General features: G+C 42.8%; 1 protein-coding gene and 1 long non-coding RNA gene across 3 annotated transcripts in view; both read right to left on the reverse strand.

The window, feature by feature from the left end:
* Positions 1-27,147, reverse strand: part of PTPN1 (protein tyrosine phosphatase non-receptor type 1) — an 88,932-nt gene that overhangs the window by 52,767 nt on the left and 9,018 nt on the right. The window lies entirely within an intron of this gene.
* On the reverse strand, positions 3,576-4,410 carry LOC309373210. Its single transcript, XR_014169843.1, has 2 exons — positions 4,152-4,410; positions 3,576-3,925 (listed from the first exon to the last, which is right to left on the reverse strand). It is a non-coding gene; the product is annotated as an uncharacterized lncRNA (long non-coding RNA).

Genomic DNA, 27,147 nt, shown 5'->3' on the forward strand with positions numbered 1-27,147 from the left:
TTCTTCTGCCTTGAAAATTGTGCTCTTTGAAAGCATGTAAACTTAGAATTAGATAATTGCATCGTTTCGCTGCTTTTCCAAGGCAAACGGTAAACAGCTCACACTTTTACACTGGAGCATTTGCTTTGAGTTCAGAAAACAGCAAATGAAATTTGTTTGTGGGATGCGTGATCTTCCACCTACGGCCTATAAAGTTCATTTGGCTTTTAAACAACAAGTAGCAATGCCACGTAAAAGCCAAAATCTGAAGATATTTCACTCAAGCACAACCTACACAAGAAATACATCAACCCAACCTTCAAAAAAGTACTTCCAGACCTTTATAAAACCAAAGCGAAAAGCAGATCTCTAGTGTTTGGACAGCTTGCATTCAGTAAGGGAACATTCAGAGTTTTGAGTTGAAACGGCACCACATAAATGCAAACTCATTCGGTATTGAGATCACTGCAGAAACCTTTCAAACCAAAACAAGAGAGCTTTGTCCAATTGCATTATTCTCCCAGCTACAATACTATATGTATAAATATTGGGGTGGGAGGTGAGGAAGGAGAAGGGAATTACAAGGAGAAGGAAATGCTGATAGCAACTTTGACAGATAGACTGCATGACAGGCAAACGTTTTTGGCGAAATTCCAACCCATGTGCAAACATTCAACTGCCACATCCACGCCCCAGGCAATTTCTTTGCCCTCCCTAGCCCGAGGCTATGCGAAACATTTTCCTTCAACGTCCTTTGTCTCCATGGCCATCAAACCTTGTTGCTGCTCATGTTCCTCTTTCCCCCAAGAGATATTTCCCTTTGTTTTCTCAAAGGAAAAATAGAATTCATGCACACATGATCCATCACTAACAGCAGTAGCAGCGACAGCCACCTGCCAGGACCATAAACAAAATGGTGCCCTGCACAGGTCTTCATTTATGCTGTGGTTTACTGGGGGGGTGGGGGTGGGACGGGACAGAGATATGTTTTCAGTAACAACGAGGACACCAGTTGCAACATGTCAAGCATGATGGACAGTATACAATTGTAAGAAATAATGATGATGACTGTCAAGCATGGCTTCCCCAGCAGATCCTTCTTTTTAGAAATTAAAAAACGACCTTACCTATTTGTCAGCACAAAGCGCAGAGAATCAAGGCCTGGGTTCGCAAAACTCTACCCTAAGTTTTCCTCCCAACTTTTCCTCACCCACCCACTCCAATTCTTTGCCATCGCCACCCCAGGACAATTCTCCATTCTTTGCTTCCAAAATCAGGGCTACACTGTGCCAGGGCTCTATCCAGGAATCTGTTTTTAATCTCAGGGCCCCAATGGACATCTTCCCCCACCCGGATCCACACGCCCCCACCTTCCTCCCAGACCGCGTGCTGTCTCCTTACTCCACCCCCGTCAAGAACGATGCTGTTCCTGCCCAGGTTTCACTGACACAAGTGCATTACAATGCGAGCGACAATGAGGCTTCTGTAGTTTGGAAATCCGGTTTTAGGCATATAGCATCAGCCCCAGTTGGAAGTCGTGAGAACAAGACACAAGGTCAAAACCTGAGGAATGCAGTGAGTGGGCTAGAGCTAGTGGAAACACAGGAAGCACATAAACAATTCGTGAATGATTTAGGAACAGGGATTTGGAAGAATGAGCCAAGTGTCCTTGCAGAGGTGTGAGCAAGCCCTACCTCGTTTGATCATCTGCCAGAGCACTGCCTGGGAAAGAGCAATTTTTTGCAAACCAAATCCCATCCCTCCCCTGTCTCCTTCATTTTTGGGAGGGATTCACTGAGGAAGTTTGAAAACTCTTATAATTGGGTGGTAATGGAATGGCGGGAGTGGGGAAGAGTGAAGAGGTAGCTTGCCAGGTTTTAGGTACCAGTATGCAGAGAGGCAAAGGGACACGGGTGGCACTCTGGGTTAAACCACAGAGCCTAGGACTTGTTGATCAGAAGGTCAGCGGTTCAAATCCCCACGACGGGGTGAGCTCCCGTTGCTCGGTCCCAGCGCCTGCCAACCTAGCAGTTCGAAAGCATGTCAAAGTGCAAGTAGATAAATAGGTATCACTCCGGCGGGAAGGTAAATGGCATTTCCATGCGCTACTCTGGTTCACCAGAATTGGCTTAGTCATGCTGGCCACATGACCCGGAAGCTCCCTCGGCCAATAAAGCAAGATGAGCGCCGCAACCCCAGAGTTGCTCACGACTGGACCTAATGGTCAGGGGTCCCTTTACCTTTTATGCAGAGGTAAGGGAAAAGATGGAGCCAATTAGGAAATTAACAGCCTTCCAGAACAGGAGAGATCCATCTCAGGCGCTATCAAGGGTGAAACATCAACACAGACAACAATTCAAACCCTGGCTAGCAGAGTCAGCGACAGGCAAGAAGTAACATCATTCTGTATCAAGGAGCACAGTTTATGGGAAATTGAGAGCTTGGCTGCAGGTCAAAATCCTATGTCCCTGTTATGCTGGCTGCTGCACCACAAGGACTTAAAACATTGCTAGAAAATGTTTGCACCCCTGGAAACCAAGAGCAAAGTCAAAAGGGAACAGCTGCCAATACAACAACCTGCCAACACCAACCAACACTCCCACAGTGTCACCAGAAACCACAGTGCACTGAGAAACCACACCCCCATGGTACCATCAGGAACGACAGCTATCGACTCAGGCACACTTGCAGGAATAGACAACAGCACCTGCCCCATCAGAGACTGACCATCACAACAGCATCCAGGAAGCACATGTTTGAAATTCTGAGGATACTGAGGAAAAGGATTACAAGTCCCACCCACCGAAACGATTCTGCACACTCTAAGCTAGGAATACTGTGCAGAACACATCTATGGGTGTCTGTGGAAGGGGAAGCAAAAGTTTTACTCCCCCATGGGATAGGGAACCACATGAGGAAGAATTGACATTTAAGCAGCACCCACGAGCTGCCAGATACACAACTGGTAAGACAACACAAAAGAAAGGCAAGGGATGTGTGTTTGAGTTCCCACCTTTGGGGCATGCAATGTGGCAATGCTTACAGTCTATGGCAATAATTATGGAAAGGCATGCCTTCCATGTCACAAAGCAACAGCATAACCATATAGTCACAGAAGCAAAGAAAAGACAGGCAAGACCCATAATGGGAACTTTGTAGTCTCCCAAGAGCCACCACACACCCTTCCCTTCGCCTCTATCCCAAACATCACATCCAGGGACCCTAGAGACCGTATGGAGCGCTGTATCTCAGTGAAAAATCAGAGGCTTAGGCTTTGTGACATCCCTAGTTCAATCTGGGTAGATTACCAGAAAAAAGGGATGGAAAGACAGACCCACAGAACGTGATAGCCAGAGCCAAGGTCATAGGGAAGATGCAGATTCTCAGTATTGATGGGGTATGATGGTAGAAAATCTACTGGTCCACCATGAAGCCATCCAGGATGAGTAACATGGACCATGGACCAAGGACCAGGTCATGGAGAAGATGGAGACTCTCAACCTTGATGGGGTTTGTTGGTAGAAAACCCACTGCCCTATCATGAAGCCATCCAGGATGAATAACTAAGAGTAGTTTTGAGAACAGACACACAGATGAAATAGTCACAACTTTTATTGAGCAGCATCCGTTGCCAAAGGAGTTCTGAAGTCAACTCAGATGAGCAGGGCTGCCCATTCTTTGGTTTATGCAGACCTGCTGTGCCTTTGAAACCCACAGAAAATCAGCAGGGGACAGCTGTTTCCATTCTCCACATCATGCTGTCTGTCCAGCATCCTGGAAAGGCACAGGAGCCCTGCTTGACGGAAAAGGTGGCAATCCCAAAGAAGAATAGCTGGCTTCCCTCCTGCTAAATGCTGTTGTTGTTGTAGGCCTCTCAGGCATCTGCATGGCATGGGGAATGGGATGGTAGGAAAACACTTTGCCTTGATGCATGTTAAATGGTTGCCTGAGGGGAGATGAGACAGATATGGGGAGATAATGAGAAGCAGCTGCAGCAAATAAGATGACTAAATGTTTATTGTGGATTGGTGAGAAAGTGTGTTATTATTCAGGAGCCATTCCACTGCCAGTTGACTAGTTTTGCATCTTCCAAGTGCAAATCATTAGCCCCTGACATCTATGCCTGGGGGTTCACTATGGGGAGATAATGTAGTCATCATAACAATACCCACCTATCCAGCACAGAGTACTGCACTAGAACATTGCATGCAGCTTAACACTTGCCCTGTTCCATGTGCTTCAGCTCATAACCTGTAAAGAAAAACAAGTCCTGAATTATACCATCAATGATTGGCGTTCTCCCAACAAAGGTGGTTATGCCTTCATTGGTGTATTGTAGGATCGTGCATACATTTGGGAGTTTAGGGCCCCAAGAAACTCTTTATGTATAGTGTACACACCCATTCATAAACAACCCCACACACCATTATGCCAGCTACATGGGGTCTTGCGGCAGGGGGACACCCTTTGTGACCTAGGAGTAAAGAGAGATGGCCTCTCTGTTTGCTTACCCTTTGTGCATGCCTTGTCCTTGAAGACCCTGTTTCAATCGTGGAGTTGAGGTTCTGGTTGGCGTTTGCCCCAAGACAAGGTATCTGTACGGGGTCTGAGAAGATAACATTACTCACTTGTTCTTTCCTCTCCCTGGCTGCTGGGTACACAAACAACTAAACACTGCTTCTGCACCATCTGTGCGTTCTCTAGGCATGGGAACAAAGGGATATGGCCTTGTGTCGCACAACTTGATATATGCAATCCGAGTTCCTAGTCTAAGGAGTGCAAGCTCTGGTGTTGTGTCATGATTAGCTGAAGAACCGCTCTGGATCCTAGAACTGCACCCAACTAAGTCACTGAATGGAGTAGAATGATTTTTACTTGTGCAGTGGGACCTCCCTTCCCTCTGTGCACCCCTTGCACTCCCCCAAATTTGCTCAGAGGAGGTCATGACTTAGTTGGATGCAACCCCTTGCCTCCATGCGTGTCAATGGGAGCAGTTGTTTTGGGCACGATATTTACTTGTTGGAAGCATTTGAACTTGCATACGCTCTTCTGCAAAGATAATGCACTGGAAGTGCAACTAGCCAATGGACAACTCTCACTTCTGCCTCAACAAGCTCCAAACTCCACCCGGCCTTCCTCATACCCCTTACTTTCGCAATGTACCATCAGTGAATGGCTTCCTCCAGCGATAGGTACTGCCAGCATAATGGACTGATATTTCTTATGTATATAGGAAGAACAGGGAAATCCTACTCAAAGGAGTCTGCCTTGTGCAATATTGTCAAAAGACAGGGTGGTGGCCAACACAATAACTGAGATCCACAAGCCAGCACTTATGCTATTTTTATTCATGCTTTTTAATAACTGGTTGCTGATTTATGTAGAATGATAGCTCTTTGGCTTTAAACTATACCCAAGGCCCCGTGTTCGTTGCGCTTTACTGTTTTATGATGTTGTTATAGTTTTAATTTCCAGTTTTGCAATCCACTTTCAGAATGCAGACAGAAAAGTCTGCTCTAAAAGGTATAAACAAAAAGGATAAAGATTTTAATTTTTGATATAGCGAGGCAGAGTGCTTATTTATTTCAATGTAATTTTAGCCAGAAGAAATAGCTCAGAAAGGAGAAAATGTGTAAAATGTTCATGCCTCGGTATCAGCTAATGGAAGCCAGGCATGTTTCATTATGCACGTCCTATAAATTTGTTTATCTATACTTGTGCTTTCAGACAATGTTGACTTCCGAAGTTCACTGCTTCATTCGACAAAAATGTTATTCAGGAGAACCGCAGGCTTAAACTTGTCTGACAAAAACTGTATCTAGATGGGGCCATTTCTTTTGTATACAATTCGTTGTCGTTTTCAGGCCAAGAGAAGATGTTCTATATATATAGACTTAAAACTAAGACACTAAACTGTAGAGCTAAATTAATAATAAATAGTAATGCACATATAGCATATTCCTTTATTTTGTATCATCATCATCATCATCATCATCATCATCATCATGGCACCGTGTATTGACAGCACAATTTACCATATTTTCCTTAACCAAAGACAGACTGCAAGACTATCATTGGACTGCACACTTAATGTCTCAAGATTATTATTTTTAAAGCAATGTTCTGCAGCCTCTGCCACATTAATCTCAGAGTTTCATTTTGCCAATATTTCCCCCTCTCCTGGACAATAGCCCTTGGACAGATCTGTAGTGAGCCTTGGATTCACATGTTCCATCTCTCCACAATGACTGGGAAAGGAATAAGCAAGTCCAAGGAAGCTTCCTAATATTTATCTAGGTATAATCCTGGTTAGGAAAAGACACTGGGCAGATCCATCATTCCAAAAGATACTTAAACAGTAATGTCCTCAAAGGTATGTGGATACGAAGGGTAGATGTAAACCCAATATAAAAGGAACTATCAGAACACCAGCACAGAGCTGGTGATTCCCAAAAAATAAGTTATAGAGTAGTAGCTGCAAAGCCAAACATTCACCTTAAAACTATTTAAATTATTAAAGGGAGGGATTAATAACCCAACTAATTTCAGAGTTTCATGAAGAATCAGACCTATGGTCTCCAGCTGAAGAGGAAACTTGGCTATTAGCAACTCTAGCTTGCAATTTGTTGTGTTAATTATTGTTGCCAGTTTATTATTGCTGTCCGAGTGGTTAAATGGTTGTGTCCCTTCAACTGAGCAGAACAGTTGCAAAACACTTTGTGTCACCCCAAAATTTATTTGTCTTCGGTAGCTGCCCAGAGTGGCTGGGGCAGCCCAGTCAGATGAGCGGGATATGAGAAATAAATTATCATCAGTCTTTTCAAGAAAATCGTGTAGGAAAGCTGTATGCTTACATTTACATTTTCCTGACCATTAAAAGTTAAACAGGATTATTTGGCATTGTGGCTTTACTCCAAATCAACAAATAAAAGGATGTCTGGGAATCAGAACTGGGAAGTACTGCATTTCCTTTTAAGTTCTCTTTTTGGCAAGAAGAAGAACCGAAAAATGATCTATCGTTCCAGTAAAGAGTGTTCTTTACTGACCTTATATCAGGATCCAAAGTTTCTATTCTAAGCCTAGAGAGAGCAATCCTGTTTCTGCTATGGGGTGTCAATATTACTTTGAATGAAGGTACAGACATTTAAAATGTAGTGGAAACAATCTGAATGCACACTGCCCTGGTCTGTACATAATGTTAAACCAAGATATATCATCAAGTCTCTGTGAGGCCAAGCAAAGTCTTGAGTTTCAGTACTTCTCCAGTCAAGAGTAACAAACCACAGTTCGGTTTTACTTTCCCCAATTTCTGACTTGTTGCAGATGAATCAGGAACTGTGGTTTGAAATCAACTCATTGGTTAAACAAACTAGCTTCATAACGCAACAAGTCAATTTCAAATAATGATTCCTGGCTTGCACATACAGGCCTTGTTTGTATGACACAGTAAACCACTCTTAATGGTTTGCTGTGATTGTGCCTTTCTGACCAATGAACTATGGGCTGCACATTAAAAAAGAAGATACAGGAGTACTTTTAAAACAACAACAAAAGTTTATTTTTAAAGCTTTTAGTTCATACATTAAGGACGTCTTCGTGCAGAATACATATAATGTAACATAGCATAGTGTAATATAATCATTTCTAATTACCTAAGCATCCAATATTAATTACACCTAAGTGTAACCTCTTGTAGATGTAATCTTAGCTATACTTTCAACCTCGTAACATGCAATTCATTTGAAATTCGTATACTTATCTCCAGATTATATTTCTCTTTCACAGACACAATGAAATATTCACCCTATATTTAAAATATTTATCCTAAGATTTTAAAATAAGCTTTGCATCTATTTAAACTCTGTTTTTTAATGTTTTGCAACTAAAAATAAGCTCGGGCTAATGAAAGAGGGGGAAGCATTCTCGTTTTCGCAAAGATAGAACATTTCTCATAAGTGTTCTGCAGAAAACAGAACTTGGACAGCATTTTAGTTTGAGAAATTCAATGAGCCCTGGGCTTGGATCTGGCTACTAACAATTTACCTGACCTTTGACAAATAGACAGGGATCTATTTCACATGATTGTTGGCAATGATGAGGAGATAGAGGAAGTGTATTCCTGGAAACATGAAAATTTTGCCCGCCTTGTAAATGTGTAAATGGGTTACTGACGAACACAAACAAAAGGTAAGAGACTTAGTTCAGTGGTAGAACATCTGCTTTGCATGCAGAAGATCCCAGGATCCCAGTATCTCCAGGTAAGGCTACACTAGACCCTGGCTGAAAACTGGGAGAGCTGCTGCTAGTCAATGTACACAACATAGATCTACATGGAACAATGGCCTGACTACCTAAGTCTTAGGCAATTTCCGAGGCATGAGCTGCTCCCATACTATTTTTCCGTAGCAGGTAGGAATACAGCAAAACCAAATGGAGACACAAGCCCCTCATTTGGCAGGATAAGAATGGATGGGAGGTGACCTGCTCTTGATGGGGATTGCTCAAGGAAACAGCTTGGAAACTTTACTGTCACTTGAGGCTCAGGTGGTCTCAGTGGTGACTTCCATCAGTTTTGGCTGGTGGTCTTCCATCAGTTTGGGCTGGTGGTCCAGTTGCAGCCCTATCTGGGCAGGGATAGCCTAACTTGTTTTGAACTGGAAAGATCTAAATGGCTCAGGACCACAATACCTCAAGGACCGCCTGAGATTCCTGTAGCATACAAATTTGAATAATCCAATAATAAAACCAGAGTCACACAAAACGGGAAAAGGGTAGGGACTGAGCCATTGGCACATATTTCATTGTTCCCGTGTAAGAGAGTAAGTCTCCTTTGGTGGCATGCTAAGGACAGACAGTGTTTGTGCCATGAAAACTTGGAATGGGACACAATCTTCAAAGTGCATCTCAGTATACAACATGATGTTTCTCTCTTGTTTTTTTGTTTTGTTTTTTTGAAGAAACCAAACTATATCTCACTTTTTGTATAAATCACTTGAAGCTTCATGCAACTAAGGGCAAGTGCCCTCACTGTCCAAGTGGTTGTTTTTCCACATAGAAAGCTTAAATGTCCGATTAGCAGAAAACCAAGACATGGAAGAACATTTAAATCAATAATTTCACCCCCGTGCATTCTGAAATGGTGCAAAAACATCAGACCTTCCGCATTTGTACAAGTTCTCTTGATTGCTTTGCCACAGCAGTAGTCCAAAGTACGTATCCATCTTCCTTCTATATCAAGTTATGCTCTACAGAGGAAGTACCAAAATCTACAAGTCAGAAAGCTGCAGGAACTTCCAAGAACGAAGCTGTGATCTCTAAACTTCATTTTTCAAAGCTAGGTCAATGTTTCAAGTCTCAATTTGAGGGAGAGGTTACAAAGCACAGACATTTATTTGTACAATACACTGTTTTTCTAAAATACGTTGGCCTTGTTTGCATGTCACAGTAAACTCTGCATGGACCTATTCTGGCCATGTTGTTTCCCCCTGAGTTCCCAAGCAGTAATCTGTAGCCAGGGTTTATTCTTGGTTTGTACATCATGGTTTGGGCATAGCACTAAGTCAGGGATCATGGTATGTTTCCTCCATGTGGGGAGGAGTCAAACGCACCAAAGTACACTATGGTAAACTATAGTTTACTGTGAAATGCAGACTGGACCATTGGTTGTATGATGAGTTTAAATTTGATACATACGTAGCAACTCATACAAATTAGGGGGTGGGAATCATACAAGTATACCCCAATCTTCCTCTGAGGTATCTACGTAGTCATTGGAAGGGGTGAGGAAACTCAGGAAGTATGGCTTACATCACAGTTAGCAAACCACAAGCCTGTATATACATTTACTTCCCACTGCCAGGTATGTGGAAGGGGAGGTCTGAAACAGCCTTGCATGGCAATGAAAAAGCTCAGTCTGCACACCCCTCAAAGCAACTTCAGCAAAATTGCAGCCAAGGAGTTTTATTTAGGGCTAGGTAAGTTGCAAGTTGGGACGCGGGTGGCGCCATGGGTTAAACCACAGAGCCTAGGGCTTGCTGATCAGAAGGCTGGCGGTTTGAATCCCCATTACGAGGTGAGCTCCCGTTGCTCGGTCCCAGCTCCTATCAACCTAGCAGTTCGAAAGCATGTCAAGTGCAAGTAGATAAAAAGGTACCGCTCCGAAGGGAAGGTAAACGGCGTTTCCGTGTGCTGCTCTGGTTCGCCAGAAGCGGCTAAGTCATGCTGGCCACATGACCTGGAAGCTGTAGGCCGGCTCCCTTGGCCAGTAGAGCAAGATGAGCGCCACAACCCCAGAGTCATCCACGACTGGACCTAATGGTCAGGGGTCCCTTTACCTTTAAAGTTGCAAGTTACCCAAGGCCTGAAAGATTCAATGAGGGCTAGAGACAAGTTTGATGAAAAAAACGCCTTATATGCACATGAACACATTGTCCGACTCAGATAAGCATGACTGCTTACTTAAAGGTGCTATTTATTCTGGATCTCGGTGATTCAAAGAGACACCATGTATGTTTTATTAAACTTGCTCCTTCACAGAAGCCTGTTCTCTCCGATGCACATTGCAATCTGCACAATCACACACTGTACTTTTCTCAAATGAATTATCAGAATAGATCTAAATGGTTCTAAGAAAATGGTTCTAAGAAAAACTTTTCTTTTCTTTGGAAAGGAACAAAAGCCGCACAATGGAGTGCTCATTTTTTAAATCTTCAAAACCAGTTTAAGAATCTCAGGTAGCAAATGGCACCAAGAAAAAGTCAGATATGATTAACAAATGATGAAGACTGAATATATCTTATACTGAAGTTAGAAAAAAGAGATCTAGAGATTCAGGAAAATAAAGGTGCTAGCATATCTGTGAAAAAAGTTATACCAAAAAAATGGGAGTGGGCGGGGAGAAAGAAGAACCAGTAGAATTTAAAAAATAGTACAGAGAAGGGAGACTGCAAAAATGTTATAGCCCAGAAATAATCTGCTCTGCTGGAGGAGGCTTGGATGGGGTAAATGTCCTTCTGCTTAATTTTCGAGGGGAGTACTGCTGGCTGGGCATAGCTTCCAACCCAATCTTCAAGAAGGAGGAAGATAATCACATTATTAGAGGTAATAAGAAGCACTGCCTACAATTCCAAGCATTTCAGTTTAAGGTTCGAAAGACAGCTTATGCAGAACGGGCATGCCATGAGAAATAAGGAATTTGTTACTAGGTCCAAAATTCACTTCTCAAGAAGCATGCTTGCAAGACTGAAGGTTTTCCAAGGGCTAATTCAGACAAGGCCACCTACCATTAAATCTTCAAGTATTCTTGTTTTCCCCCCCATGGATTCGCCTAACGTCCTGCTGCATACTGACTTACAGAGCGAAAATTTGTGCTGCAAAAGCACAAATCTGAAATCCTGGAGAGCCACGGCTAGTCAGTGCAATGATAGAAAGCAGTTTCCTATCATTTACGCCCTTTATCTTTGCTGCACAAGCGGCAGAAGAGCAGGCACAGCGATAATCCAAGCAAGTGAGAATCCTTTCAGTTTAGTGACCAAGCAAAGCCATGCCTTCACTGGCGGCCTTGGTGTGTCTTGCAGTAATGCACTGCTGCTGTATCATTTACACCACGGTTTCCCAAACTTGGGTCTCCAGCTGTTTTTGGACTACAACTCCCATCATCCCTTGCTAGCGGGATGTGTGGTCAGGGATGATGGGAACTGTAGTCCAAAAACAGCTGGAGACCCAAGTTTAGGAAACCCTGATTTACACCAATGTGTTAAAGGCTCAAGAACGTTAGGACAAACTGGACCGAAATGCAGAGCGTGCCCCTCCCCCTTTTCCCCATACCAAGAAAATTAAGACTTGTGGGCAAAACAAGTTAGACAGCCCGCAGTTGGTAGGCTTGTGAAATGAGAGTGTGTTTGTTTGCAGAGCTCCAACCCTGTTTGCAGAGCCAAGTACAAGCAACTAGCAAGGACTTGCATCTCTAAATATAGAAGAATCCTCTTTGGAAGATCACACAACTCCCATGACATTCCTCCCTGCAGATTTCACCCTCCAGACCATGTCGACACACCTTTACCACTGTACCCTGCAACTAAGCTTGTTCCCTCCTCTTAATTCGCTTTTCATCTGCATGTACCATTATCACTTACTAAGTCCCAAAGAATGATTGAGAGATTACCTCAAATCCCTGTTGGCCCTGAAACTTGAGAACACATCTAACCACCAGCATGAAGATTTAATAAGCCGGGTGGATAAAGTGAACCGTCCACCTTTCCAACTGCAAAATTGTTAGTCTAGTAGAAGGAAGCAAGTCTACAAGCCTAGGAGGAGAGTATAAAGGCAAACAGAAATATAATTTACATCAATTTATACTTGAAAAGCATGCCGGAGAAACCACTTGCCAAGGTAAGAGGGAAACGCATGGTACATATATTCATATAGTAAACAGGACTCTTTTTTTGATCTTGTAGAATATACAGTTTTCATAGTTTTAAGGGAAGGGTAAAGATGCTACTGTTTTGGTAGACACCCCTAGGTCTATTCAATCAGCTACATACAAAAAAACCTGGCATCTATAGGTGACCTAAACCCAATTTAAAAACCAAGTATATATGTGACCACATAACGCCATGAAAATATAGTGGCCTCCCACCATATAGGGGACGTAGATACTCATGTGTTCTCACCAGGGCGAGTGTGTGCTGATGGAAGGCGCTCCATGCCACCTGAGCCTCAAGCAACAGCCATGGACCTAGAAGAACGCCCCCAAACTGCATCCCCCCCTTTGGAGAGTGTGCAACCCCATAAAGAGCAGGCCATCTCTCTTCCATCCAGTCTAGAAACTGTTCACTAATAATGCCTCAGTCTTACGTGGATTGAGCTTTAGCTTGTCGGTTCTCATCCAGTCCACTACCGAGGCAAGACCAGCACATCCATTGCCTCACCTGTAGATGTCAAGGAGAAGTAGGGCTGTGTATCACCAGCATATTGCTGACAATGTACAGTGGTACCTCGGGTTAAGAACTTAATTCGTTCTGGAGGTCTGTTCTTAACCTGAAACTGTTCTTAACCTGAAGCACCACTTAAGCTAATGGGGCCTCCTGCTGCTGCTGCGCCGCTGCTGCACGATTTCTGTTCTCATCCTGAAGCAAAGTTCTTAACCCGACGTAATATTTCTGGGTTAGTGGAGTCTGTAACCTGAAGTGTATGTAACCTGAAGCGTCTGTAGCCCGAGGTACCACTGTATTCCAATTCGTCAGATGACACCACTCAGCGGTTTCATGTAGATGTTAACCAGCACAGGGGATAAAATCAAACCCCGAGGAATCCCAACCATATATACTCATCCCTCCTCACAGACAAACACTGCTTTTCTCCCACCCCACTCCTTTATTTACCTGTCTTCTGTGATCACCTCCTGCTCTGAACTCACTTTTCACTGAGCTATAAAACCAGGAGGTCGCAGCCAGCTGAATTCTACTCAGAGTAGGACCCACTCAAATTCATAAAGCTCAGTTGGTCGTGTCCATTAACTTCAATGGGTCTACTCTGAGTATGTGTTTGTGTGTGTAAGTACACGCATGCACATGTCACAAATACAGTGGAATAGAGGCCTTTCAGCAGCGACGCCTGTTCCTTTGACAGAAAACAGGAAGCCAAAAGTCTCCTCTTCAAAGATTCGTTTCTAAAATAGATTGCTCATCTTCTACCTCCGCCCACAAAAAGGTCATGCTGCTCTTGATGCCTTGGCCTGCGGCTATGGAACTCTACCATGAAGAACAGTCAGGGAGGTTGGGGTTGAAGAATGTTTCTCACATATAGTGTAATTAGGCTGTAAACTTGTGTCTTGGCCACAGCTCTTCAGCTTTGCAGTTCCTGCTGAAAGTATGGCATGTCCATTAGCTGAGACCCCTATTAATACTGGTGCATCTTGTAAGACCTTGCCTCCCAAATTCCACGTGCTTCTTTCTGTTTGAATGTGGTTTGATCTTGTTGCATAGTTGTTATCTATATAATAGACAGCCCACATTATTATTATTATTATTATTATTACTACTACTACTACTACTATTTTTCAAAAAATATTATTTCTATTGCTGCCCCAAATAGAACATGGGCAGCTCACAAAGCAAAAATCCAGACTACAATGCACATGCACAACCAAAGAACTGCTAATATTTAGATAGTTAATATTCAGCATGTCTGTTAGCAACTGTTGAATCCCTCCACTACCAAACAACGGCACAGATCGCAATTGCCGTTTTGGTTTTCCTTCTGCCTTTTGAATCCATAGTTCTTTATGTTTCTGACACCGACACATTTAATGCATCACATCAGCAATCCGAGCCAATATAAGACAATGGCTTGTTTCTCTCGCTACTTGAGGACCACAGCCCAGGGCCACAACACCCTCAGTGGAGAATTAGGTTACTCTTCCTCCCTTACTTAACCTCTGGAAAGAGAAACCTTTAATCTCCACGGCTATTTGAGCACCTCGGGATCAAAAAATGTCTCTCCTTCGTCTCATAGTGGCTGCAAAGCCGACAGCAGGAGCAGGAGCTGACTCAGCTGATAGAGAAACAAGAAAGGAAACAGCAGCACAACACCCATGTTACAGATGAAAGGGGCGAAACAGCTGCTGCACACGGCATGCTTTTTCCAGCTCAGCGGATCAGAGGAGCTTACTGGCTAGTCACTTGGCTTCCAACCCGCTTAAAAAAAAAGTTCTTCTTCAAGAAGGGATGCTGACGTACGGAGGAGGAGGTGGAGCAACGTAAACAGCGAGAAACCCTCAAAATGGTGGGTCAGAAAAGACTCAATAACATGGAAAGAAGGAAGCAAACTGTGAACGGTCAAGGTAACGCCTGCTAGGAAATGCTGACTAGCACAGAAGGAGGAGTACAGCTTGTATATATGAGGATACATGAATGTTACTGGTATCCAGGCTGCCAATAAAGTCAGCAGCAAAATTTACATCAGATCGGACTGGACTGGAGAGACAAGCCAAATGGTTTGGTTTTTTCACTCCGGTATCTCAACAGCCACTGTTTGAAAAGTTATCTGGCTGGTGACAACAAACTTCTGAACTATTCTTCACTCGAAAGAAGAGCAGGCAAACTTCTCAAGATCTGAATATCTTTGCTTCCTTTCACCTCCCACTTCTCTCTCCTCTCGTCCTGAAAAATGAAAAGGGGACCTTCAGAAATACATCTGAAATGGTTCACAAAGAGACTGCTTACATGCATTTCCTGTCCGCTTGCATAAGAAACAGGAATGTCATGTACCGTAAGTGTATTGCTAATAAACAAATTTGAAATCCTGGAATAAACACTATTATTATTTTTTAAAGCACCCTCAGCTTGCCCTGTTCCACAAACCTCTCACCTGGTTTTAAAAATATATATTGACATCTTGTGACATTCCATTTGGAACTGTCATTGTATTGCACCATGCTAGCTTTTCTTTAGAATTGCAAACAGGAAGGTCTGTGCTTGAAATAATTTTTAAAAGCCAAATAATTTTTTTCCTGATGCTGATGAAAGGAGAGAGCTTAATGAATGACAAGCTTGCATTAATATATGCATTTTCTGTTTATGTGACCAACGCAACACAATACAAAAGAAATGGATTAAATACCTATTCAGGGCCAGCTAATGCTATAGTCTGAGCAATCTAATTACATTAAACAGATATATGGGCTTTTAGACTGGAGTGATTAATACGGAAATAAGCTGATGAATCAATTTGGAAGTTTTTACTCATTCCACTGCCAACAGGCACACACATTTGCCAGTCTAGCCAGCTGAAAGAGGAAAATGCATGTTTGTGCACATATTGTTGAGATATTAAGCCCCTCAGTCATGATTTGCCAATCTGGTTCTTAGTGTGAACTCCCCAATCCAAACCACATCATGCTCAACTGTATTCCAATACCAGCGTCCGAAACTCACCTTGTTCTAGATGCGTTTTGCAACAGGGAATTTCATTAATGTGAGCAGTTTCTGAGCTCTGCGCCTAAGATTTCAGATTAAAACTGCTGAGTAGAAGGAAAAGAGGACCTTTTTCTGCCTCCCCACTTCTAGCTACTCTCTGAAGACTAGAGAAGAATACTATTATTATTAAGAATATTATTAAGAATATTAGGGGGGCGGACAAGGTAAGTACGGCCTTGTTTTTTAGCAGTCTTCAGATGAGGACTAGACCATGTGAAAAATGAACATCAGATTTTAGCTACGGTTCATTCATTTTCAGCTCTGTATTCTTTTTATTAAAAAAGCATGCCTAGACGCTCCATTGCGGCGCCTCTGACCTAGGTTGAAGGTGCCATTTAGCTCCTAGCTTTCATATCTCAGTTTCTAACACTGTACAATACACAAGCAAAGGACTCCCAAAAAGCCTCCGGGATGAACAGCAACAGAAACTTCTGCAGAGTACTCTGTAAGCTCTAAGAAACAGGGAAAGGGCTCAGCCCCACTCCTCAATGTGGACAGTAGGAGCCTCTCCTTTTAGTCACATCAGCTAATAGCTCCAATCCTTAAGCCAAGACACCATAAACGGATGCCTAAGCAGAGATCAGTGGAGAAAGACAAAGTTAGACAGTCAGCAGTGACCCTTCATCTCCTCCTCAACTGAAATAATCAGTTGCTAACCAGGTGCTTCTTATTGCTTTCTGTTCCAATATGCCTGCCAAGCTCCAGTCCTAGGCCAAGAGAAAAATAGCTTTAGCTCCTTGTGCTGCACTGCCCCACACTTGCATTGCACAGCAACACCTAGGAAGCGTTTACACATAATCATCAACACAGCACAAAAGATTAAAGCGCTCCAAACAAAAATCTAGTAATGCCAGTAAGATGTGTTGCTAAGACCAGGTAACATTCCGAAAGCCCATGTCAAATAAAAGAACTCACTTGGCACTAAGCCTTGGAAACTGAATCCCAAATATGGGGCAGCATTACCTAGTACAGGAGTAACTAAGTTGGTGACCTCTGAAGGCTGTGGACTACAATTCCCATGAGCCCAGGCAATCATGGCCAATGAACATTGCTGATGGGAGTTTAGTCCAACCACCCTGGGGCAGGGGACCAACTCTCATCCGCCCTGACCATTGCCCATGCTAGCTGGGGCCGATGCAAGTTTTAGTTCAAGGTCTGAAGGGCACCTGATAATTCAGTTTAGGTCCCAGTCTCATGACACAATGGCCGGAGGAAGCTGATCATCAACAGATCAGTGCCAAGTGCCCTCTCCAGCATACTGAATTGCTCCTTAGCGTTGTGGAGAATGAAATTAGTTGGGCAACGGCTGGAGCTCAAATGACACAGAACTTATTGTGAAGATGATGAAACAAAGAGTACACAGGCATGCCTACCACACAACAGTGAGGACTGCATTGACCATGTTCACCCTGATGGATGCCCTTAGGGACGGGGTGTGTGCAATCTTTTTGCTCTTGGTCAGTCTCTCACTTCTTGGTCAGTCTCTCACTTCTGTTTTACAGTCCTTAAAAGTAAGAAGAACAAGCGTCTTATCTCACAAGATTCAGAGGGGTAGACATGTAAGCCACGTGCAGCAAACACCATAAGGTGACTTGGGGCATCCTGAACACCCATTAATTGTATATATTAAAATTCTTCAAGGTGCTGCACAAGATGAGTCGCTGTGTCTGCTGCAACAAACCAACATGGCAACCCCTCTGGAAATTGTTAGTTGCCAAAATGGCGTTGTTAGCCTCACTTTGAAAGATGAGGGAAGCATAGCCCTGATGCAGAGGCAGGGACACAGATCATTGGGTCCAGCTTACTCAGCAATGTCCAAGATGACTGGCATTAGCTCTCCATGATTTCAAGGAGGGGACATTCCCAGCTCTGCATGGAGATGCAGGGATCAAACCTGTGGTCTTCTGCAAACAAAGGATGTGCTCAACCATTGAGCTCTTTGCAATGTGGGTGAAGAGCAAACATTTTCACTTCTCCTAGCATGAACTGTGCATGCCAACAAGGCAACTGGCCACTACATTCCCCAACCCCCACCCCAAAGGCAAGCACAGATTTATTCAGCACTGGTTTCATCTTCTAATCTCGGTAAGTGATTTCCACCCCCTCCTTGCAAACGTTTAGGCTAATTACTTGGCATTCCTGTAAGTGATGGATGACATTATACTGCACTTCTCATCATTTATATGAAGAGTGGGTGCAAAGTATTTGAAAAATAATCAAGTTTCCCCCCCCCCCTCTTTTATACAATCAAGTAAAGCAGAATGTTTTTCAGAACCAGCATGAAGGAGGAGGTGGCAGGAGGTTTTTTTAAAGCAGCCGTTGGGCATGTATGCTTCTCAGTGACTGAAATGCACCAAATGAATATTTTAACGTAAAAATGTTTTAGCTTAAACGACATTGGGCAGAAAATGGGTTTCCAGACCAAATGATATTTGCTTCGTTTGCTCATGAGGAGTCATAAACTCGCTGGATAGCCGTGTGCAAGTTCATTCCCTCTCTCATCTACATCCGTCATGAGAGCAGTCTAACCAATGCAGAAAGCACACATACACATATAAAGACTGCACAGCTGTACCTTGTGTAGAACATCGCGAAAGGATATATATAATTATATATTATTTGCACTGAAGTACTTATCAATTTCAAGCTCCAAGGCAAGTGTGTTCCCATAATTCTACCTCCAACACAATAGTTATGCCACCTTTATATGCACAGTTCACTGAAAGTTCTTTTGCAAAGCCAGTTCGAAGTCACCAGAGCAAAGGAGGACGGGCGCTTAATATGGTTCTACCACAAGTTCAGTGCAATATTCGGCTTCATTAACATTACTCGTAAGTGCTTTATGTATTGCTTGTTTTCAGATTGCTGAAAAGCCGTAGTAAAGTTCACTAGCCGTGATGATGCAGTAATACTTTGATAGACTTGCAGGGGAAATACATTAGATGAAATCATTAATGTATTTTTCCCTGCAGTACTAGCAAAATATGACTTTAATTCTTTTTCCATGCAAGGGATTAAGCATCACTAAGCTTCTGCATCGTAATTTATGTTATAATCTCCATAAAGTAATTACTGGTTATAATCTCCATTTCAGATGTATGGGAATTAAGACGGTAAGGCCACCAATTCTGTAAACCTCCACAGGTCTACTCTAAAACAAGAAGTAAGCCACATGAACTAATTTCTGCCTATAACCCAGAGTTATGTTTATTAATAATTATTATTATTACTGTTATTATTATTCTATATCACCCTTCACATGAAGATCACAGGGTAGTTTACAATATAAAAACACAAAAATGCATAACATTTTTATAATATATTTATACATTTATGTATAATATAATTGTACATTTTATAATAACAAACAGGAGCAATACCTTCCTCCTCCCCTCCCCCATTTAAAAGTCCACAAATTATTTAATTAGCTAAAGGTCTGGGAGAAGAGGAACGTTTTTTGCCTGGCGCCTAACAATATGTAGCAAAGGCACGAGGAGAGCATTCCACAAGTGGGGAACCCTTCCACCAAAAACAAACAAATCAGCATAGGGGCAAATTAAGAAGCACAAATGAGTAGGAAATATTAACTGCAAGTCTACTAATCTAACAAGCGATCAGGTTCCCATACCGTTTTAAAGCATAGTTGAATGGTTTAAAGGTGAACACACAGTATGGTGGCACACAAGGCTAAAAGAACAGCCCAATCCTGCTAAACTATGGTTTTGCTCTCCAAACAAACCATAAGTTGTAACAAAGCTTTGATGTTGGATTACCACTTGTCATTTGTTCATGGGAAACCAAACAATGACCTCTAAGAATCATAGAGTTGAAAGGGACCTGGGGGGTCATCTAGTTCAGGCTTCGTCAACCTTGGCCCTCCAGCTGTTTTTGGCCTACAACTCCCATGATCCCTAGCTAGCAGGACCAGTGGTCCTGGGAATTGCAGTCTCAAAACATCTGGAGGGCCGAGGTTGAGGAAGCCTGATCTAGTTCAACCCCCAGCAATGCATTACAGTGGTACCTCTGGTTACATACCTAATTTGTTCCGGAGGTCCGTTCTTAACCTGAAATTGTTCTTAACCTGAAGCACCACTTTAGCTAATAGGGCCTCTTCCTCCTGCTGCGCTGCCAGAGCATGATTTCTGTTTTCACCCTGAAGCAAAGTTCTTAACCCGAGGCAGTATTACTGGGTTAGCGGAGTCTGTAACCTGAAGCATATGTAACCCGAGGTACCACTGTACATCATATTTGGATGAAATGGCCAAGGCAAACCATGGCTTGGCTCTCGGAGGTGCAGCAGCAGGCAAGGAGCAAGATATTAGTCCTGTGCGCTAGCAACACTGCACATCCACCTTTAAAACAAAGCTATGCTTTAAAATAAAGCTCTCCTTTAAAATAGAGCTATAGCTTTAAAACAAAACTATGCTTTTATTGGGAGAAAAGCGATGACAAACCTAGACAGCATCCTAAAAAGCAGAGACATCACCTTGCCAACAAAGGTCTGTATAGTTAAAGCCATGGTTTTCCCAGTAGTGATGTATGGAAGTGAGAGCTGGACTATAAAGAAGGCTGAAGAATTGATGCTTTTGAATTATGGTGCTGGAGGAGACTCTTGAGAGTCCCATGGTCTGCAAGAAGATCAAACCTCTCCATTCTGAAGGAAATCAGCCCTGAGTGCTCACTGGAAGGACAGAGCCTGAAGCTGAGGCTCCAATACTTTGGCCACCTCATGAGAAGAGAAGAGTCCCTGGAAAAGACCCTGATGTTGGGAAAGATGGAGGGCACAAGGAGAAGGGGACGACAGAGGACGAGATGGTTGGACAGTGTTCTCGAAGCTACCAGCATGAGTTTGACCAAACTGCGGGAGGCAGTGGAAGACAGGAGTGCCTGGAGTGCTCTGGTCCATGGGGTCACAAAGAGTCAGACACAACTAAACAACATGCTTGATTGTGGTTCACAGCAATAGGTACACCAAAGCAAGGAGGAAAAACCAAACCGGACAATTACCTGCAACCTCTCAATATTTCTTTACCAGCTTTTCAAACCATTTACAGCAATATAGCTTTGTGCATCTTTAAATAGGGGTAGGAGCCGGGATCGGTTTTCCTTATTTTTATACGCATTAGAGTGCACCTGTTGTATATATCCTACCTCTAAATCCTCGTGTATTTTAATCACGGCCACAAATGCTGGACAACTGTTTTGAAGCAGAAGGGCTGGTGAGACAAAGCATAGCTCAAGAGAAGTGAAGGGCTTTACATAGCCATGGCTGCTTATACAGAGTGCTGGGCAGAAGAGGGGATCAAAATCCTACATATATTAAGCAAAAAATCAACAGAATAAAAATACATGGGTGTATTTTTTTTTTAAAGGAAAGAATAGAGATTAATAAATAGATCAATCGGTCAAAAGGAGGTTGAATACTCTTGGAGCATATTCTTCCCTAATATATAATTACTCCTATAAAGAAAGCATTATAAATCAGTATGATTCACCTCTAATGCATATATTAAAACAATACGAGCAGGGACAGAGCCCTAGGACTGTAATTTCTTTTAAACTGTTCTTAATACTGCATTTTAAAATTGCTGTAAGGATGGGTACGAAACTGACCATATAACAACAAAAACAGCAACACAACTAGAACAGTTGCAAAATACCTAACACATACCTGAGATCTGAAATCAATGTATTAAAAAAATAATAATCAAGAAGCAACAGGTTTTTACCACGTTCGGTAAAGAAGATCCACTTTATTATAAACTTAACCTGTCATCACCTCCCCCTCACACTCACTCACACTCTCTCTCTCTCTCTCTCTCTCTCTCTCTCTCTCTCTCTCTCACTTATTCTAATGTGATGTATTCCTTTGGCAAATTCTCACATTTTCTCCTATCCACCCTTTTACAAATGGCAATGGTTTAATCTCTCCCCCCCACCCCACTTTTCTTTGGCCAGCAAAACGCTTGCTGTTATGACCACACATGAAACTAATTCTTTATGCTACACGTTTAACGGAGCCATCTATAAAATTCAACAGAAAAAATATCAGATCCTGTGGGGTCTCATATTCTATAACCGGTGTGATAATTTATACACCCTTTTTAGTCTCAGAACAACAATATGGCCTAGTTCGAGAGTGTGTGACTGGTCCAGTCTTACCCCAAGAGCTTTGTACCCGATCCCGGCTCCTACCCCTATTTAAAGATGCACAAAGCTATATTGCTGTAAATGGTTTGAAAAGCTGGTAAAGAAATATTGAGAGGTTGCAGGTAATTGTCCGGTTTGGTTTTTCCTGTTTACAAAGCTATTGTACTACCAACCTTACTATATGCTTGTGAAACATGGACCACTTACAAACACCATCTCCAACTCCTCGAAAGATTCCATCAATGGTGTCTCCAAAATTTTTTACACATCACCTGGGAAGACAGGCGAACTAGTATCAGTGTATTGGAAGAAGCAAAGGTCACCTATGTTGAAGCAATGATTCTTTAACATCAGCTCCGTTGGACTGGTCATGCTGTGCGGATGTCTGATGATCATCTTCCAAAGCAACTACTCTATTCCGAACTTAAAAATGGAAAGTGTAATGCCGATGGACGACAAAAGAGGTTTAAAGATGCTCTCAAGGCAAATCTTTTAAAATGTAGTATAAACGCTGACAACTGGGAAACACTGGCCAGCGAGCACTCCAGTTGGAGAACAGCCTTTACCAAAGGTGTCATGGGCTTTGAAGACACTCGAACTCAGCACGCAAGGGAGAAACGTGCCAAGAGGAAGGCACGCTTGGCAAATCCACACTGTGATCAACTCCCACCTGGAAACCAATGTCCCCACTGTGGAAGCACGTGTGGATCCAAAATTGGCCTCCACAGTCACTTATGGACTCATTGTTAAAACCATGTTTATGGAAGACAATCTTACTCGGCTACGAGTGATCGCCAAAGAAAAAGACGACCCCAAGAGTGTCAAAGGTGCAAGGGGATTTGCACAGACTTATTCCTGCTCCAAGTCCAATGTATTCTGTCCGCAGTGTTACCCTGGCTGCTGATCAAAGACAAGGACAGCCTGTTCAGACAGACCGCTGCTGTCTGAGATGTTATTAGATATTACCCACATACATGCAGACCCATCTTGGAAGCCTTCAGATCTATTACTTGCTTTTGAAAACAAATAAATAAATCCGGAGATTTCTAAACTGATTGGCACTCAGATATCTTTCAGGCCATTATGTTCCTTCCCCTGCATGCTCCATTCAGTACACGAAGCCTTGCTCTAGGTTCCTTGGTTGTTGGCTGCAAAGTGGAGAACCCACCACAGGGAAATGCCTGGCGGGCAAGATCCGTCAAGCACTGTGTGCTTTTAAGATGATTGGAAGCAAAGCCGGCTATTCAAGAAGGCTTTAGCCGAGTACTTGCCCTTTTTGTGCTATGTTCATGCCGTTCTCCTTTTAAGCTAATTGGCTGGTTCACATGCAACAGTAAACCACAGTGTAGTGCCACATGGACAAGTCCCAAGCACTCGCCCTCCCTGCATGGCCAGAAGGAAGATGACATCTGTGGAGTTTGCCTTTGGTTTCAAAGAACCTGGGCTTAACATTACATGAGAAACAGGAATCCTGGTTTAAAACAACAGTCGCGGTACAAGCAAACATGAACCCATGGCTTATAAAACTGGCTTGTTTAAGTCTTCCTCCAGTGGGACAAGGGAGGACACAAGGACAAAGCTTTGCTCAGGGCCATCCATGTAGCTCTAAGCTGAGCCAGGGATTACAGTGCCATGGGCACAGTGGCACTCCTGAGGACCTCCCTTGGTGCCTACAAAGCCCCTGGCCTGGATCTACCAATGCCCAATCACTGCCTCTTTGGCAAGGGTAGTTACACTGATCCCCTTTGCAAAGCATAAAGAGCTGACGGGGAAGTTGGAAGAGGTACACTCTCTCTCACTTCCCCTTTCATCTCTATGTGCTTTTCAGATTGTACCTAAGCAGCTGAACAGAAAGTGGAGCAGATGATTGGGAAAGAGGTAGTGATCTGGGAGACCAGTGCAAGGAAAATGGAAAAGATGTGCTTAATATCAGATTTCATAAAATGGCTCCTCTTGAAATTGTATAATTGCCCCCCCCCCAACAAAAGAACCACAAAATCACATACCACCTCTGTCTCCATTGACTGTAAAGACTCATGGATTCAGTTCTCTTCAGTGCAGCCATGGAACAAAAGTGTGCATCTGATGCATGGATTGTTAGGGGTAGTCAAATTTAATAAACTTTTTTTTTTGTAACAAGGACACCCCCTTAAAGCTGCCACCAAATCACAGGTTATCTCTATGTCCACATATATATTCTGCAAGTCAAACAGCCAATAAATAATTTCAGGATGCTGAGTTTTGTCCTCACGTGATTCTGTGTTTGCTGGCAAACAGAGAGAACACATACAGCTCTGAAAGTAGTCACCTTCAGGTTGGCACTTAAATTATTGCCCCATTTGTATCTTACTTGGAACACCTACAATTAGTTTTGAAATCTCAAAACATTTCAGCCTAGGTGCTGTGTCCATCACAGTCCTTTGTGACAAGTCTAAGCCACCTAATACCACACAAGATAGCAACAGATTATCACCAACAACATTTAGTCATGTGAATGAACCTCATTCCGTTCACAGCATACAATCTAACCACAGGCAGCTATTAATGCCATATGAAGGGGTAACCTGTTTACACAGACGGTAATCACAGATACACTGTAGTTTTGCTTCTATAAGAAGTTACCTCCGCTGGCAATATGCTAGCAGAAGTATTGGTTATGCATAGCCTGGGATATTCCTGGGTTCAGGAGCACAGCAACCTAGCAGTTTTTGTTAAAGGGTAGTTTCTCTGCCTTTCAGGCCTACTGCAGAAAACAGAACCGATACACAACACATAATATCAACCGACTGATCACAGAAAAGGGTGGCAAGTCCATGAATGAGATGAGTTTTGCCAATTGAGCAGTAAGTGAAAAGACTTAGTAGGCTGTAAGAACAAAAACTTCGCTCCTCCCTCTCCTAAGTCCAGTCCAAGGTTAACAATAGTAAAAGGAAGCTTCTGATAATTCTTCCTGCCATATCTTTGGTGGGACAGCAACAAAACAAGTCTCTGTGCATAAGAAACCAGACACTAAATCAAGGTGACAACAGCCAGCAAATTTCAGCTTATTCAGTGCCAAAACAGTGAGCCCCAGATAAAATCAAAACACATGCATAGATGACACTGCGAAACATCCTCCTCCCAATCTGGTACTTTGCAACAAACATGGTCAATGGTGGGAATTGTAGTCCATCATCTAAGTTGCAGACCCTGAAGCGTCTGTTCTGTCGTCCTAGCTGGTTGATCCTAGCTGGTAAAGCTGTCACTTGTTTTCTGAACAGAATTAATTTTTGTCATCCCAAAAGAACTGACTGAAGTACTGGGTTAATTTCCGTTTTCCACATTTTGTAATATTTAGGAACAAATTTGCATGTGGCATTTTAGTCTGGAGAGGATGAGTCACCCGAGCTTTGAAAATGATGAGTTCATTTTAAAAGTAAGAACCCATTAAAATTAACACACTGGAAAAGTTGCAGACAGATTAGAGGGTTGGCTTTCAAAATTAATAGGTCCCAAACCACCACCTCCTCCTCCTCCACTAGATTTTTACAAAGATTTCGAGATGCAAGTTTCCAAAGAACATGGTTTGTAAAATGCTGGCTTCCAGTTGAAAAATATATCCATCCCAGCGCCCAAAGCTCTAGGCAAGTAGAAAATTGTGACCACGAGAAAGAAGATTACAGTAGTACAATTTGTAGGCCTTTAATCTGCTGAATCCAACCTTATTTTCAAAAAGCCCAATTTCTACCATTACAGAACTTTCTGTGCCTGAATAACTCATGTAGATTGGGATGGCCTGCCCAAACTATATCCACAGAAGTAACGTTATGCTCCCTGACGCTGCTGTAGAGTTCACTATCAGAGTTTTGGATTTTTTTTAAAACAAACTGTTTAGGATTTGATTATACCAGAGACCAATATTACTTAACTGAAAACCTCATGGCATTTTAAATAAAAGAAAATGCTGTTTTAATTCAGCGTTAGCTTGGAGGCATGAGGCCTTAGAAGTGCTCAAGATTTTAAGAGACCAGACTCTACAAGAGAGTATTGCAGGTTGAATATAGACCACAAGCTGCTCCCTTGCATCTATTTTCAATTCTTAGGAACTTCAGTAATATTAATTGCTACTTTAGCAGGAAATTCTCTTCAGATACCACCCTCTTGCTTATAAAGAAATTGCCAAAACTTGCTTCCCTTGGCTGCCAGCTATTGCTCAATATCCTTCACATTGAGAGTAAATACGCCAGAGATATCCATGCACTAAATGACATGTTCTGAAAGGCACATCATTAGCTTTGTCAGAAAGATTATCACCTACTTAGAAGCAGTGAGATATTAAAGCTAGGAGCTGAATGGCACTTTAAACCTAGGTTATGGGTGCAACAACAGAATGTCTAGGCAAACTTTTTTATAACAAAAATACAAAGCTGAAAATGAATGAACTGCAGCTAAAATCTTATGTTCATTTTTCACATGGTCTAGTCCAGGGGTAGGCAACCTAAGGTCCGTGGGCCGGATGCGACCCAATCACCTTCTCAATCCGGCCCACGGATGGTCTAGGAATCAGCGTGTTTTTACATGAGTAGAATGTGTCCTTTTATTTAAAATGCATCTCTGGGTTATTTGTGGGGCGTAGGAATTCATTCATTTCCCCCCTCAAAATACAGTCTGGCCCACCACATGGTCTGAGGGACGGTGGATTGGCCCACGGCTGAAAAAGGTTGCTGACCCCTGGTCTAGTCCTTCCCCTGCCCACCCCCCTAATATTCTTAAGAGGGTCTCTTCTCCAGTCTTCAGAGAGTAGCTGGAAGTGGGGAGGCAGAAAAAGGCCCTCCTTTCCTTCCAATCTGCAGTTTTAATCTGAAATCTTAGGCACAGTACTGTGTCCAGAGCTCAGAAACTGCTTGCACTAATGAAATCCCCTGTCGCAAAATGCGCCTAGAACAACAGGAGTTTCAAACCCTGCTTGGAATATGGTTACCAGATTTTTTCCAATGAATCCGGGGACACTTTTTTTTTTTTTTTTGAAGCTGAGTAGCAACAGGGAGTCAGTAGTGGGGAT

This window comes from Podarcis melisellensis (assembly GCF_964234715.1).
Source record: "Podarcis melisellensis genome assembly, chromosome: 6".
Taxonomy (NCBI): Eukaryota; Metazoa; Chordata; class Lepidosauria; order Squamata; family Lacertidae; genus Podarcis; species Podarcis melisellensis.